Source organism: Scyliorhinus torazame, chromosome 1 (genome assembly GCF_047496885.1).
Source record: "Scyliorhinus torazame isolate Kashiwa2021f chromosome 1, sScyTor2.1, whole genome shotgun sequence".
NCBI classification, from domain to species: domain Eukaryota; kingdom Metazoa; phylum Chordata; class Chondrichthyes; order Carcharhiniformes; family Scyliorhinidae; genus Scyliorhinus; species Scyliorhinus torazame.
Window position 1 is genome coordinate 71149741 of NC_092707.1, and position 14008 is coordinate 71163748.

Sequence of the window (14008 nt, forward strand, 5' to 3'; positions counted from 1 at the left end):
AGGGGCAGATGGGGCCTCGGTCTCATTGAAAAGATTGTCCCACTGACAGTGCCGCACTCCCTAATGATCAGTGAAGATTTTCTACTCAGATTCCTGGATTGCGTCTTGAAACCAAGATCTTCTAAAACAGAAGTGACCAGAGAGAAATGGGGTCGCAAAGTCGCACGTGACCTTGAGATGTGCACACATAACATTACTGGTAGAAGAATGAGAGGGGATCTTGCAAGACGTGCTGTTAGGTGAATTCTCCCTTAAGTGTACCTGAACTGGCGTCAGTGTGGCGACTAGGGGATTTTACAGTAACTTTATCGCAGTGTTAATGCAAGCCTACTTGTGACACTATTAAAGATTATTATTTCTTATGTCATGGCATTTATATTTTCTCCAATTGAACTGCCCTCTGGCAAAAGCCTTTATCTCTAAAAACCTCCTAAAAACATGCCAAGTAACCATTGAATGCAATTTTCATTAGTTCAAGAAATTTACAATGAAAGCCTTATGGCCATGTGCATGTCAAATACAATATTAGAGCCTGTTTCTTCTTTTCTTAACTTTATTGGTTCCTGTTTCCTACCATTACTGGGAATTTAAAAAAAACTTCTCCCTGTCTTCTCTCCTGTTCCCCCCCCCCCCCCCCAATTTCTCTTTGTTTCCGTCTTTTCCCAGGTTTTGGCGCCCTTTTTTGCGGTTTTTTTTTTTGGTTGCGCAGGCGCAGTTCCCAAGAAAGCTGGGATCACCTGTGCATGTGTCAGCCAAGGGTTGCACATGCGCGGGTCCGAATGTTGGACGTAGGTAATCCGAACTGCGCATGCGCCGGTCGGGAACGGGCCACGCAGCCGCAACTGTAATGCTTTTTACTTCAGAGAGACCCGTTTGTTTGTGCCTAACCAGCTGAAAACGAAGATTGGATGTAATGTGTTTACATTAAGGTTTAATCATTTTAACGCTTATTTTGCGGCAACTTGTGGAGCTTTCACGGCGCACGATCGTGCCGCGGAACACCGGTTGGGAACCTCTGCTGAACCAAATTTCATTGGCTTGCCTGCACATGGACTTGTATGCGGCAGTGTTTCCCAAGAGAGGTGGTATATAATTCTGAAGTCTGTAAGATTCTTTTTTTGGGGGTATCCTTGTTTTGTTTGCACTGACCACCTTGATGCCATGATACCTGAGAAAGTTCGCATTGGTGCAGATCTGCTTGGGGATTCTGTAGTCATCCATGTCTGCGTGCTGTTGAGCCAACATGATGAAGGAGATAATTGAACTTCTAGAAGTATATTCAAAAGAGGAGAGTAGCCAAAACAAATGCAAGCAACGGGTAGCCCATTAGGGCAATTAAAGGCCCTCTTAAGACAACCTGCTACACACCAATTAAAACTGTTTGCAATGGACATAGAAGAGAAAGAACTTTACACTGAATTTATCGAGTGGTTTATTTGGGAGAGCTAGGTGCAACTGTATCTGAATGTAGCTGAGCAATGGGCTACCTTAGTTCTAGCACAGTCAAACTACATTCCCTTGAATGGGAAAGGTAGGGCAACAAATTTAGAAAACTTTGACAAAGAGTCATCCAGATTTGAAAGGTTACCTCCCTTCTCCCCACATATGCTGTCAGACCTGCTGAGATTGTCCAGTATTTTCTGTTTTTGTTTCAGGTTCCAGCACCCACAGTAATTTGCTTTTATTTACAAGTTTAGAGCTTGCTGGATGATAAAAGAGACAGAAATTAAGATTAGGAAAAAAAAGTGCGTTTATGCCAGGTGTGAGGTTGAAAATACAATTGAAAACCAGGCTGAATATAAAAGGTTTAGAGGGGAAGTGAAGAAGCAAATAAGAGACACAAAGAGGATGCATGGAAAGAGAGTGACAGTTAACATAAAAGGGGATCCTGAAGTCTTCTAGCAGTAGAAGGTAAACGGGAATTGGGCTGATTTGGGGAAAAAAGGGGATTTAAACATGGAAGAAGAGTGCTAGCTAAGTTATTAAATGAATACTTTGCATCTTTTTATAATAAGGAAGAAGAGGTGATTCATTTTGGTACAGAGAACACGGAATATAAACTAAAGGGTGCAACTCGAAAGTTAATGCAGGAGCAGAGGAACCTGGCTGGCATTGTGCATAAGAGAATAAAAGAAAATGGCAGGACAGGTTGAAAGAGTGGCTAATAAAGAACACTATCCTAGGCTTCATAAATAGGGGCATTGAGTGCAAGAACATTATGTTGAACTTGCTTCAGCCTCAGCTGGACTATTGTGTCCATTTCTACACTTTAGGAAAGATGTGAAGGCACTGGGGAGAATGCAGAAATTATTCAAAAGAATGATTCCAGGGGTGAGGAATTTCAGGTATAAAGATGGATTAGAAAAGTTAGGACTGTTTCCCTGACGAAAAGGCTGTGAAGAGATTGAATAGAGGCATTCAAAATCATTGGGGGTCTGGAAGGTATAGAGAGGGAAAAACTGTTCCCACTCACGAGGGTTAAGATGAGAGGACACAGAATTAATGCAATTGGCAAATGAAGCAAAAACAACATGAGAGTGGTTAGGGTCTGGAATGCACTGCCTGAGAGTGTGATGGATATTAGGCAATGTACTGAAAAGGAAGACTACAGGTTAACGGGGAGAGATGGGAGAATGGCACTAGGTGAATTGCTCATTTGGAGAGCTGGTGCAGACAGGAGGGGATGAATAGCCTCCTGCACTGTATCAATTCTGTGATATGGAAAAGTAATGTTTACTATTAATACACTTGTCCTGGCGAACTCAAGGAAAATATTCCAATCCTACTGAATTATTTGTTTATGCAAGACAAATAAAATCTTTTCCCTCGGCCCCTCAGCATGTGCAATGCGTGGAAAGGCTTTCTTCCACTCAATGCAAAATAAACTTGTTCATAACTGGAAATAAACTTGTTAACTCAAATATCCAAGCATGTAAATAATCTTAACAAAAATAAATCTAAGTTTAAGGTTTGAGATTGAATTTGTAATCGAAACTGCACAAATCAGTTACGGCAAATGTCCAAGATAAATATTTTATTTGTTTAAAGCTTCTCTAATAGTCATTGTTATTATCTATAACATATGACTTTCTGCTTTCTTTAACATCAGTTATATACATGTATACAAGGATTATTCTAGAAATCATTTACATAGTCATTTTTACATCAGTGTGACGCAACAGCTTCCGAAGTCAGATCGGCCTTCCTGAAAGTAAACTCTTGAAGGCGACGGGTCCGGACGGGATCCCTGGTCGTGCACTCCGGTGCGAACCAGCTGGCAGATGTGTTCGCGGATATCTTTAACCTGTCCCTACTCCACTCTGAGGTCCCCACCTGCTTGAAGAAGACCACAATCGTACCGGTGCCAAAGAAGAACCAGGCAACATGCCTCAAAGACTGCCATCCGGTGGCCATGACATCAGTCATAATGAAGTGCTTCGAGAGGTTGGTCATGAAGCGCATCAACTCCAAACTCCCAGACCGCCTAGACCCACTGCAATTCGCATACCGCAGCAACTGGTCCACAGCAGATTCCCTGGCCATCTCCCTGGCCCTACACTCATCCCTAGAGCATCTCACAACAAGGACTCCTACATCAGACTCCTAGTTATTGACTAGCGCTCCGCCTTCAACACCATAATTCCAGCCAAGTTCATGTCAACACTCCAAAACCTCGGACTTGGCTCCTCACTCTGCAACTGGATCCTTGACTTTCTGACCTACAGACCACAATCAGTAAGAATAAGCAACAACACCTCCTCCTCCACAATAGTCCTCAATACCGGAGCCCCGCAAGGCTGCATACTTAGCCCCCTACTATACTCCCTGTACATCCATGACTGCGTGGCAAAATTTGGTTCCAACTCCATCTACAAGTTTGCTGATGACATGACCATAGTGGGCTGGATCTCAAATAATGACGAGTCTGAATACAGGAGGGAGATAGAGAACCTAGTGGAATGGTGCAACCACAACAATCTATCCCTCAATGCCAGCAAAACTAAAGAGCTGGTCATTGACTTCAGGAAGCAAAGTATTGTACATACCCCTGTCAGCATCAATGGGGCTGAGGTGGAGATGGTTAACAGCTTCAAATTCCTAGGCGTGCACGTCACCAAAGATCTGTCCTGGTACACCCACATTGACGCTACCACCAAGAAAGCACAGCAGCGCCTATACTTCCTCAGGAAACTAAGGAAATTCGGCATGTCCACACTTTCTCTTCCCAACTTTTACAGATGCACCATCGAAAGCATCCTATCTGGCTGCATCACAGCCTGGTATGACAACTGCTCGGCCCAAGACTGCAAGAAATTTCAGAAAGTCGTGAACACCGCCCAGTCCATCACACAGACCTGCCTCCCATCCATTGACTCAATCTACACCTCCCGCTGCCTGGGGAAAGCAGGCAGCATAAACAAAGACCCCTCCCACCCGGCTTACTCACTCTTCCAACTTCTTCCATTGGCTCACTCTTCCAACTTCTTCCATCGGGCAGGAGATACAAAAGCCTGAGAACATGCATGAACAGATTCAAAAACAGCTTCTTCCCCGCTGTTACCAGACTCCTAAACAACCCTCTTATGGACTGACCTGCTTAATATTACATTCCTGTATGCTCCAACCGATGCCGGTGTCTATGTATTTATATTGTGTACCTTGTGTTGCCCTATTATGTATTTTCTTTTTATTTTCTTTTATTTTCATGTACTTATGATCTGTTTGAGCTGCTCGCAGAAAAATAGTTTTCACTGTACTTTGGTACACGTGACAATAAATAAATCCAATCAAATCCAATTTCCACTCCCAACTAATGCTAAATATGCAGAGTAAGTCTGAATTCAGGAGTTGACCTGACTCTGGAGTGAAATAGTGAGATAATTACTGAAGAAGATCAGCTCACACAATTTATATTGACATTACATGCAGTGTAAATCCATTGCCTTATCAAACCTGGCTTGCAAAATATGGGTCTGTTGAATTGCTGGTCACTAGCAAAAATACCTGATTTTAATTTAAAAGTTTGGAGAATGATGATTTCACTCAATCCTTTCGCTAAACATTACAATATTTAATTTTTGCAAGATAGCTCTGTGCATTCATTCATCCAAGTACATACAGTGTTAACTGTTGAATAGGGCATTTCGAGGTTGCCAACAGCAATGCAATTTAATTAGGATTCAGTATGCTGGAACTCTGAACTGCAATTTCTGATTATTGATGTGCAAGTGCATTTTTAATATACATTAGGATTAGAACCTCTGCAGTGCGTTTCTGCTCCGTTCTACTGTAACTCTTGCATAAGATTAGTGAAATTCCTGGAGCAATGGCAAAGATGATCATTTGTGGTACAAATTTGTGGTTGAAAAAGGGATTGAATATTACTAAACTTGCTGATGATTCAAAGAAAGGTAGGACAGTAAATTATGAAAAAGGCATCAGGAATCTGAAAAGGGATGTATGTTTCTATGTAAGGGTTTTGATGGGGGCGGGGGGCGGTGGGGAGCGATATCTCACAAGGAGAGTTGGGACAGGCTGGGCCTGTGTCCGTCCAGAGCTTCGAAGAATGTGAGGTGATCTTATTGAAACATGTAAGATCCTGAGGGGACTTGACAGAGTGGATACTGAGAGAGTATTTCCCCTTGTAGGAGAAACTAGAACTAGGGGACACAGGGGACACATTTTAAAAATAAGAAGGGGTCCGCCATTTAAGATGGTGATGAGGAGAAGTTTCTATCAGAGGGTCATGAATTAAGGTGTCTGTGTGGGTCTCACCCCTAAAGATGTGCAGGGTAGGTAGGTCGGTCACAATAAATTGCCCCTTAATTGGAAAAAAGAGAATTGGCTACTCTTAAATTTATTTTAAAAATAGAGGATTATGAATCTTTGAACCTCTCATCCTCAGAGAGCGGTGGAAGCAAAGTTGATACTTTCTTTTAAATCAGAGGTTGATGGATTCTTGAGTTGCAACCATGTCAAAGTCACCGGGGGTAAGTGGGAATGTGGAGTTGCGGCTGAGTGGCCTGCTCCTGCTCCTAAGTTTTGTGTTTGCATTGACAAGCTCTGCAGAAATGTTTCAATTAATTCTGAATGGAGGAAGGTCATTTTGTGAAATGGTGACGATAGGGTCTAAATAGATGTTACGCTAAGACGCAACTGTTTGAAAGGCTCGTTTTAACACATATTCTTCAAACTAATTGCTGATTAGCATAATTTGAATTTGCATGGAGGGGCTAAAACTGGTATCTGCAGGTTTGGCTGTCAAGCACAAATTAGATTTTTGTGCAGCAATATATGCAACACAGGTTCTGTGCACCCACTTCCAAAGAAGGCATGGAGTCTGATGGCTGGCGCACAGTGACAAGTTTCAGGATAGTTCAGAGACCAAGTGACAGGTCAACAGGTTTTCAGATGTGGCATTGGAGTTCCTGGTAGAGGGTGTTCGGAAGACGTGGGTTGCCCCCAATCTGCGTGGGGAAAGAAGTCCCCCTTACCCTCCTGTCCCTCACTCCACCAGCTGCTGTGCCACTCTGCCCAGCCTCATGTTGTCTTCAGAGTATAATAATATTTATTATTGTCACAAGTAGGCTTACATTAACACTGCAATGAAGTGAAAAGCCCCCTAGTCACCACATTCCGGCGCCTGTTCGGGTACTCTGAGGGAGAATTCAGAATGTCCAATTTACCTAACAAGCACGTCTTTCGGAACTTGTGGGAGGAAATTGGAGCATCCGGAGGAAACCCACGCAGACACGGGGAGACATGGCAGACTCCGCACAGACAGTGACCCAAGCCGGGAATTGAACCCGGTACCTGGTGCTGAGAAGCAACAGTGCTAACCACTGTGCTACTGTTCCGCCCGAAAGGGGATGAGGGGAAGCTGAAGTGAATTAAAAACATGATTATGTAATCATAGAATCATAGAAGTTTACAGCATGGAAACAGGCCCTTCGGCCCAACCAGTCCATGCCGCCCAGTTTTTACCATTAAGCTAGTCCCAGTTGCCCACACATGGCCCATAACCCTCTATACCCATCCTACCCATGTAACTATCTAAATGCTTTTTAAAAGACACAATTGTACCCGCCTCTACTACTACCTCTAGCAGCACATTCCAGACACTCACTACCCTCTGAGTGAAGAAATTGCCCCTCTGGGCCCTTCTGAATCTCTCCCCTCTCACCTTAAACCTATGCCCTCTAGTTTTAGACTCCCCTACCTTTGAGAAAAGATGTTGACTATCTACCTTATCTATGCCCCTCATTATTTTATAGACCTCTATAAGATCACCCCTAAGCCTCTACGCTCCAGGGAAAAAAGTCCCAGTCAATCCAGCCTCTCCTTATAACTCAAACCATCAAGTCCCGGTAACATCCTAGTAAATCTTTTCTGCACTCTTTCGAGTTTAATAATATCCTTTCTAGGCTGTATCTCACCCCGTGCTGTACCTGCCCTGGGAGTGTTTGATGGGGACAGTGTAGAGGGAGCTTTACTCTGTGATGCCGATGGTCAAGCACTCTCTTTCTCTAGGGGTTCACTCTGATAAGCTTTTTATTGAAAAGGAGTAGCACAGGCAGCATTTACTCTTTTCCAGGTAAAACCCTCAGAGAATCTCCAGAATAAATGTTGACAGTATCGGAGAAGTCTTGACAAAGTGGCCCAGAATGTCTCCTGATGCATTTCAAAACCTCCACAAGCAGGTGAACAGTCAAAGGTGAGTTACCATTAAGTGACACTTGAAATCCTCTGAACCTTTACTCAAAAATCAGCTGGTAGGTGTTAGGGGGGATGTTAAATATACAGAAATGCCATGCAGCCTCCTTAGTAAGTAATTGGCAGACTTTCTAATGGGCAACCAGCCCCTTAACAATCCTCTGGGTTACCATTCCTAGTGCAAGCTTTAATTCTTTTACCAAGTTGGCATCTTGCACTAAAGGTGGATGAAACTGTTTTGGTTTCAAATCTCATGATGGCCACCTTTGAAGCATTTTAGCTCCAAAAGTCTGCAGGGAAAATTACCCTCAATATATTTCTTTTTCATGATTTTTGCCATTTCCAAAAGTTAGAAGGAAAGTATCTAACACTGATACTGACACTATAAATGTTGAATTATAATGTAAGTCAGAGTATTTTTAAGGACTTTCTGTTCTTTCCATAGTCATTAATAATGATTTCCCTACTCACATTCCCTTCTTCTACACAACATCATCACAACTGTGCTGGTTATAAATAAAATAAAAATAAGTGCTTGCATTTATACATTTGTGCTCTTCACCAACCATGGACATTTCAAAATGCTGTACAGTGAATGAAGTACTTGCGAAGTGTAGTCGCTGTTGTAATGTAGGAAACACACCAAGCAATTTTCACACAACAAGCTCCCACAACCAACAATGCAATATCGACCAGATAATCTGTTTTTAAGATGTAAGATGTAGATTGAGGAATAAACTTTGGCCTGGAAACCTGGGAGAACTCTGCTCTTCTTCAAAGTCTTGCCATGGCATCTTTTACATCCACCTGAGAGAGCAGACAGGCCCTTGACATAACATCTCATCTGAAAGACGAAGGGTCTGACAGAGCAGCATTCCCTCAGTATTGCAATGGACTGGGTAAGTTAGATCTCACAGGTAGAAAGTGAGAAATTATTTCTTGGTACTGTTTAAAAAGTTGTGTCTTTGTAAAGAAAGGAATTGTGAATTTTGTTTTGACATCTGAAATCGTGAAAAGCAAGATTTCTTTCTTTGAAAACCTGTGGATAATTATGAACTTCCCTGATCTGCCATAACTGCGATGAAAGATTGGCAGAAATCCCAGAGAAACAGTGCAAAAAAAATGTTTCCTTATAACTTCCTTGAATACCAGCAAACGTTACAGTGGACATATGCAATTAGAATGTGAAGAATGAAAAACAACATGGACTGATGGGCGTGCCTGGACTATTTCCATGTTGTAATTCTAATGTGGTTCTATGGAACACTAATTAATATTAATTCACTACTGTAGCACAATAAATTACTCACGAGATGAGAAGAGATGAAGTCAATCGAAGGCTTTATTAAGCAGACTTGTTCCCCAGCAGCTCAGTTACAGAATGCGGCTGCTGGGAGTACCCGGGTTCTTATACTCCGCCTTACTGGGTGGAGCCAGCAGGTGGCAGATCCAATCAGGACCCAGTGTCTGTCTACCGATAGCCTCTCGACATCACAGGGTACTGTACTACCCCTAATATGTACCACCACATTCACCCCTTGTTAAAAAAGAACCCGGCAGGGTGGTGGGTCGCATGTGGTAGGGGTTTACAAAGCTGGTACTGGAATTCCCTTAACACAGTGGCTATGCATCAATATCAAAGGTTAACTATTTACAATGCCGCTTTTACTGGGCTATTGAATTATTTACAGATTTTGCTTTGTCACGCGGATTCAATGAGTCGAGTGGGTGCCCTGGTCGTCCTTGTCGATCGTCTCAGCCCAGTGGTGGTGCAGGTGCTGGCTCGGGCACTGCCCTCTCTGGGAGCGTCGCGCTGTATGTTCCTGTTTCACTACTCCTGGGTGGGCACGGGAGGAGGACCGATCCACCTGGGAAGGGAGCGGCCGTGGGGTGCGCCGGCGGGAGGGAGGGGGTGATTGGTGTTGGGGGAGTGTGGGAAGTTCCGGCGGGCACCAGGTCCCGCAGGGAGACCGTGTCCTGTCGGCCGTCGGCGTATGCCACGTAGGCGTATTGAGGGTTCGCATGGAGAAGATGAACCCACTCGACCAATGGGTCCGATTTGTGCGCCCGCACATGCTTCCGGAGCAAGATGGGTCCTGGGGCTGCCAGCCATGTCGGAAGTGAGATTCCGGAGGAGGACTTCCTAGGGAAGGCAAGGAGGCCCTCATGAGGCATTTGATCAGTTGTGGTACACAGCAGTGACCGGATGGAGGGCATTCGGGAGGACTTCCTGCCAACTGGAAACTGGGAGACTTCTGGACCGTAGGGCCAGTAGGACGGTCTTCCAGACCGTACCATTCACCCTCTCTACCTGACCGTTCCCCCGGGGGTTGTAACTGCTCGTCCTGCTCGAGGCAATGCCCTTGCTGAGCAGGAATTGATGCAGTTCGTCGCTCATGAAGGAGGACCCCCTATCGCTATGGATGTATGCGGGGAAACCGAACAGTGTAAAGATGGTGCAGAGGGCTTTAATGACCGTGCCCGCGGTCATGTCGGGGCAGGAGATGGCGAAAGGGAAATGGGAGTATTCGTCCACCATGTTTAGGAAGTAGGTGTTGCGGTCGGTGGAGGGGAGGGGGCCTTTGAAATCCAGACTGAGGCGCTCAAAGGGTCAGGAAGCCTTCATCAGGTGCGCTCTATCTGGCCTGAAAAAGTGCGGCTTGCACTCTGTGCAGATTTGGCAGTTTCTGGTTGCTGTTCAGAACTCCTCAACAGAGTAGGGGAGGTTGCGGTCTTCACAAAGTGATAGAACTGAGTGACCCCCGGGTGGCAGATATCCTCGTGGAGGGCTTGGAGACGGTCTACTTGTGCGTTGGCACATGTGCCGTGGGATAGGGCATCGGACGGCTCGTTCAGCTTTCCGGGACAATACAAGATCTCATAGTTATAGGTGGAGAGCACGATCCTCCACCTCAAGATCTTGTCATTCTTGATTTTGCCCCGCTGTGCATTATAGAACATAAAGGCTACCGACCGTTGGTCAGTGAGGAAAGTGAATCTCCTGCCGGCCAGGTAATGCCTCCAATGCCGCACAGCTTCTACTGTGGCTTGGGCTTCCTTTTCCACTGAGGAGTGGCGGATTTCTGAAGCGTGGAGGGTCCGGGAGAAAAAGGCCACGGGTCTGCCCGCTTAGTTGAGAGTGGCCGCCAGGGCTACGTCGGATGCGTCGCTCTCGACTTGCAAGGGGAAGGACTTATTGATTGCGTGCATCGTGGCCTTTGCGATATCCGCTTTGATGCGGCTGAAGGCCTGGTGGGCCTCTGTTGACAGGGGGAAGGTAGTGGACTGAATTAGCGGGCGGGCCGTGTCCGCATAGTGAGGGACCCACTGGGCGTAATAAGAGAAGAAGCCCAGGCAGCGTTTCAGGGCTTTGGAGCAGTGGGGGAGGGGGAACTCCATGAGGGGGCGCATGCGTTCAGGGTCGGGGCCTATCACTCCATTACACACTACGTAGCCAAGGATGGCTAGATGGTCGGTGCTGAACACGCATTTTTCCTTGTTGTAGGTGAGGTTCAGGGCGTTAGCGGTCTGGAGGAATTTGCGGAGGTTGGCGTCGTGGTCCTGCTGGTCATGGCCACAGATGGTTACATTGTCGAGGTATGGGAACGTGGCCCGCAAACCGTGCTGGTCAACTATTCAGTCCATCTCCCGTTGGAAGACCAAGACTCCGTTAGTGACGCCAAATGGGACCCTTAAAAAGTGGTAGAGCCGCCCTTCTGCCTCGAAAACCGTGTACTTGCGGTCGCTCGGGCGGATGGGGAGCTGATGGTATGCGGACTTAAGGTCCACGGTGGAAAAGACCTTGTATTGTGCAATCCGATTGACCATGTCGGATATGCGGGGGAGAGGGTACGCATCTAGCTGCGTGTACCTATTGATGGTTTGACTATAGTCTACGACCATCCTCTGCTTCTCCCCGGTCTTTACAACTACTACCTGAGCTCTCCAAGGACTATTGCTGGCCTGGATTATGCCTTCCTTCAGCAGCCGCTGGACTTCAGACCGGATAAACGTTCGGTCCTGGATGCTGTACCATCTGCTCCTAGTGGCGACGGGTTTGCAATCCGGGGTGAGGTTCGCAAACAAGGAAGGCGGTTCAACCTTGAGGGTCGCGAGGCTGCAGATAGTGAGTGGGGGTATAGGGCCGCCGAATTGGAACGTCAAGCTCTGGAGGTTACATTGAAAATCTAACCCTAGGAGAGTGGGAGCGCAGAGGTGGGGGAGGACATAAAGCCGATAATTCTTAAAGTCTCTCCCCTGCACTGTTAGGTTCGCGATGCAGAACCCTTTGATTTCTACGGAATGGGATCCCGCTGCCAGGAAAATCTTTTGGATACTCGGATGGATTGAAAGAAAACAGCGTCTTATCGTATCCGAATGGATAAAACTTTCCGTGCTCCCAGAGCCGACCAGACATGGCGTTTCGTACCCGTTAACCAGCACCATGGTTGTTGCCGTTTGGAGCGTCCAGGGCCGCGACTGGTCCAGGGTCACCGAAGCCAGTCGTGGTTGCTGCATCAGGGCGTTTTCTTCGGGCCCCGTGGAGCCGTCCATGCTGGGGTCCTTGGCTATCAGCCTAGATGGCGGCGTCCACGCATCGCACGCGGTCGGGGACGGACAAAATGGCTGCCGCGTGGTCGGGGGCGTAAGCGCGGGCATTTTGTGAGGCCACATCGAGGGAGGCCGCAAGGGCCCGTGCCTCCATCAGCCCTAGTGAGTCTCTCTCCAGCAGTCGCTGGCGAATTTTGGGATGAGGTCATACCTGCCACAAAAGCATCCCTGATTAGGAGCTCCGTATGTTCGTTTGCGGTCACCGATGGGCAGTTGCAGCTCCTTCCCAATATTAGCAGCGCGCTGTAGAACTCGTCCAGCGATTCTCCGGGGATTTGCCGTCTCATCGCGAGTTGGTGGCGTGCGTAGACTTGGTTTACGGGCCGAATGGAAATCCTCCGTGTCTTTGATGAGCGTGTAGATCTCCGGGCTCACCCTGGAATGCAGGACCTGCATTTTCTGGTCTTCTGTGGTCCGGTCGGGGGCCGTTCGGAGGTATCCCTCAAAGCACGCTAGCCAGTGTTTAAATACGGCCGCTGAGTTTGCTGCATGGGGGCTGATTCGCAGACACTCCGGAGCGATCCGGAGCTCCATAGTCTTTTAAGTCTGCTTAATAAATTGTAGCACAATCAATTACTCATGAGACGAGAAGAGATGAAGTCAATCGAAGGCTTTATTAAGCAGACTTGTTGCCCAGCAGCTCAGTTACAGAACGCGGCTGCTGGGAGAACCCGGGTTCTTATACTCCGCCTTACTGGAAGGAGCTAGCAGGCGGCAGATCCAATCAGGACCCAGTGTCTGTCTACCAATAGCCTCTCAGCATCACAGGGTACCGTACTACCCCTAATACGTACCACCACAACTACCTTGGCCATTTCTTATCATTAGTTGATGAATATACTTTTGTTCATTTGTACACAAAATGGTGATGGATTTGGCCAAGAGATAAGGGCGTAAATTTTCATCTTGGCTTGTGAAATGCAAGTTAGGCTGTTTAATGACTACTAAAATCTCACCCGGCCTTCAAACCCATTCCTGCCATATTTCTGTTTCTGAGAAATGCAGGCAGGAACAGGTCAGGTTTTGTCAATGCAATGTTTGAGCTTTGTGGGAGCAAGGTCGCACTTGCTAGAAAGCTCACTTTAGTTCTTGGGGCGGAGCCCAGCTCCCATATCATTGTTATGCCCTTTTAAGTAGTCATAGAGGAGTCTGGAAAGGAGAGTCAATGAATGAGAGTCAATGAGTCAAAAGTAAAGTATTTACAAGCACAGTCCCAGTCAGGACTACTCTGCAGCACGGCTCCTTTGGGGGCTGGCTTTTAAGGGCCCGAGTTAACTATCCTGCTAATGGGCCTCCGCCCCTCAGCAGGGAAGCTTGTATTCCACGAGACTCACAGAGATTAATCAGGTCGTCCCCAAGGGTCACATGGGGGTTATAACATCCATTCCCCACCCGAAGTTCATAAGCCCCTCTGAATGAAGAAGATCAAACCGAAGGATGCCTGATCCTCTTCATCCGTTGCCGCGCTTCCAGTGGCTGCGGCGCTGGGTTGGGGGCAGTGTATAGCGTTTCAGGGAATGCCATTTCCTCGATGACCATCTGGGGGTTGTAACCACTGGCGAGTGATCCCTGGTCATGTCACCATCAGAAGCCTGAGATGCCAGGGTCTCCATTTCTGAGCTGGAGTCTACTACCTCTTGCATCTTGGTGTCGGGGTCACCAGGGAGTGATGTCATAATCCCCA

The 14008-nt window shown here is 46.7% G+C and overlaps 1 long non-coding RNA gene across 1 annotated transcript; it reads left to right on the forward strand.

Annotated features, from left to right (window-relative positions):
* The first annotated feature begins 857 nt into the window (after window positions 1–857).
* On the forward strand, window positions 858–4797 carry LOC140408814 (uncharacterized). The gene is made up of 2 exons (XR_011940210.1): window positions 858–1082; window positions 3170–4797. It is a non-coding gene; the product is annotated as an uncharacterized lncRNA (long non-coding RNA).
* The last annotated feature ends 9211 nt before the right edge of the window (window positions 4798–14008 follow it).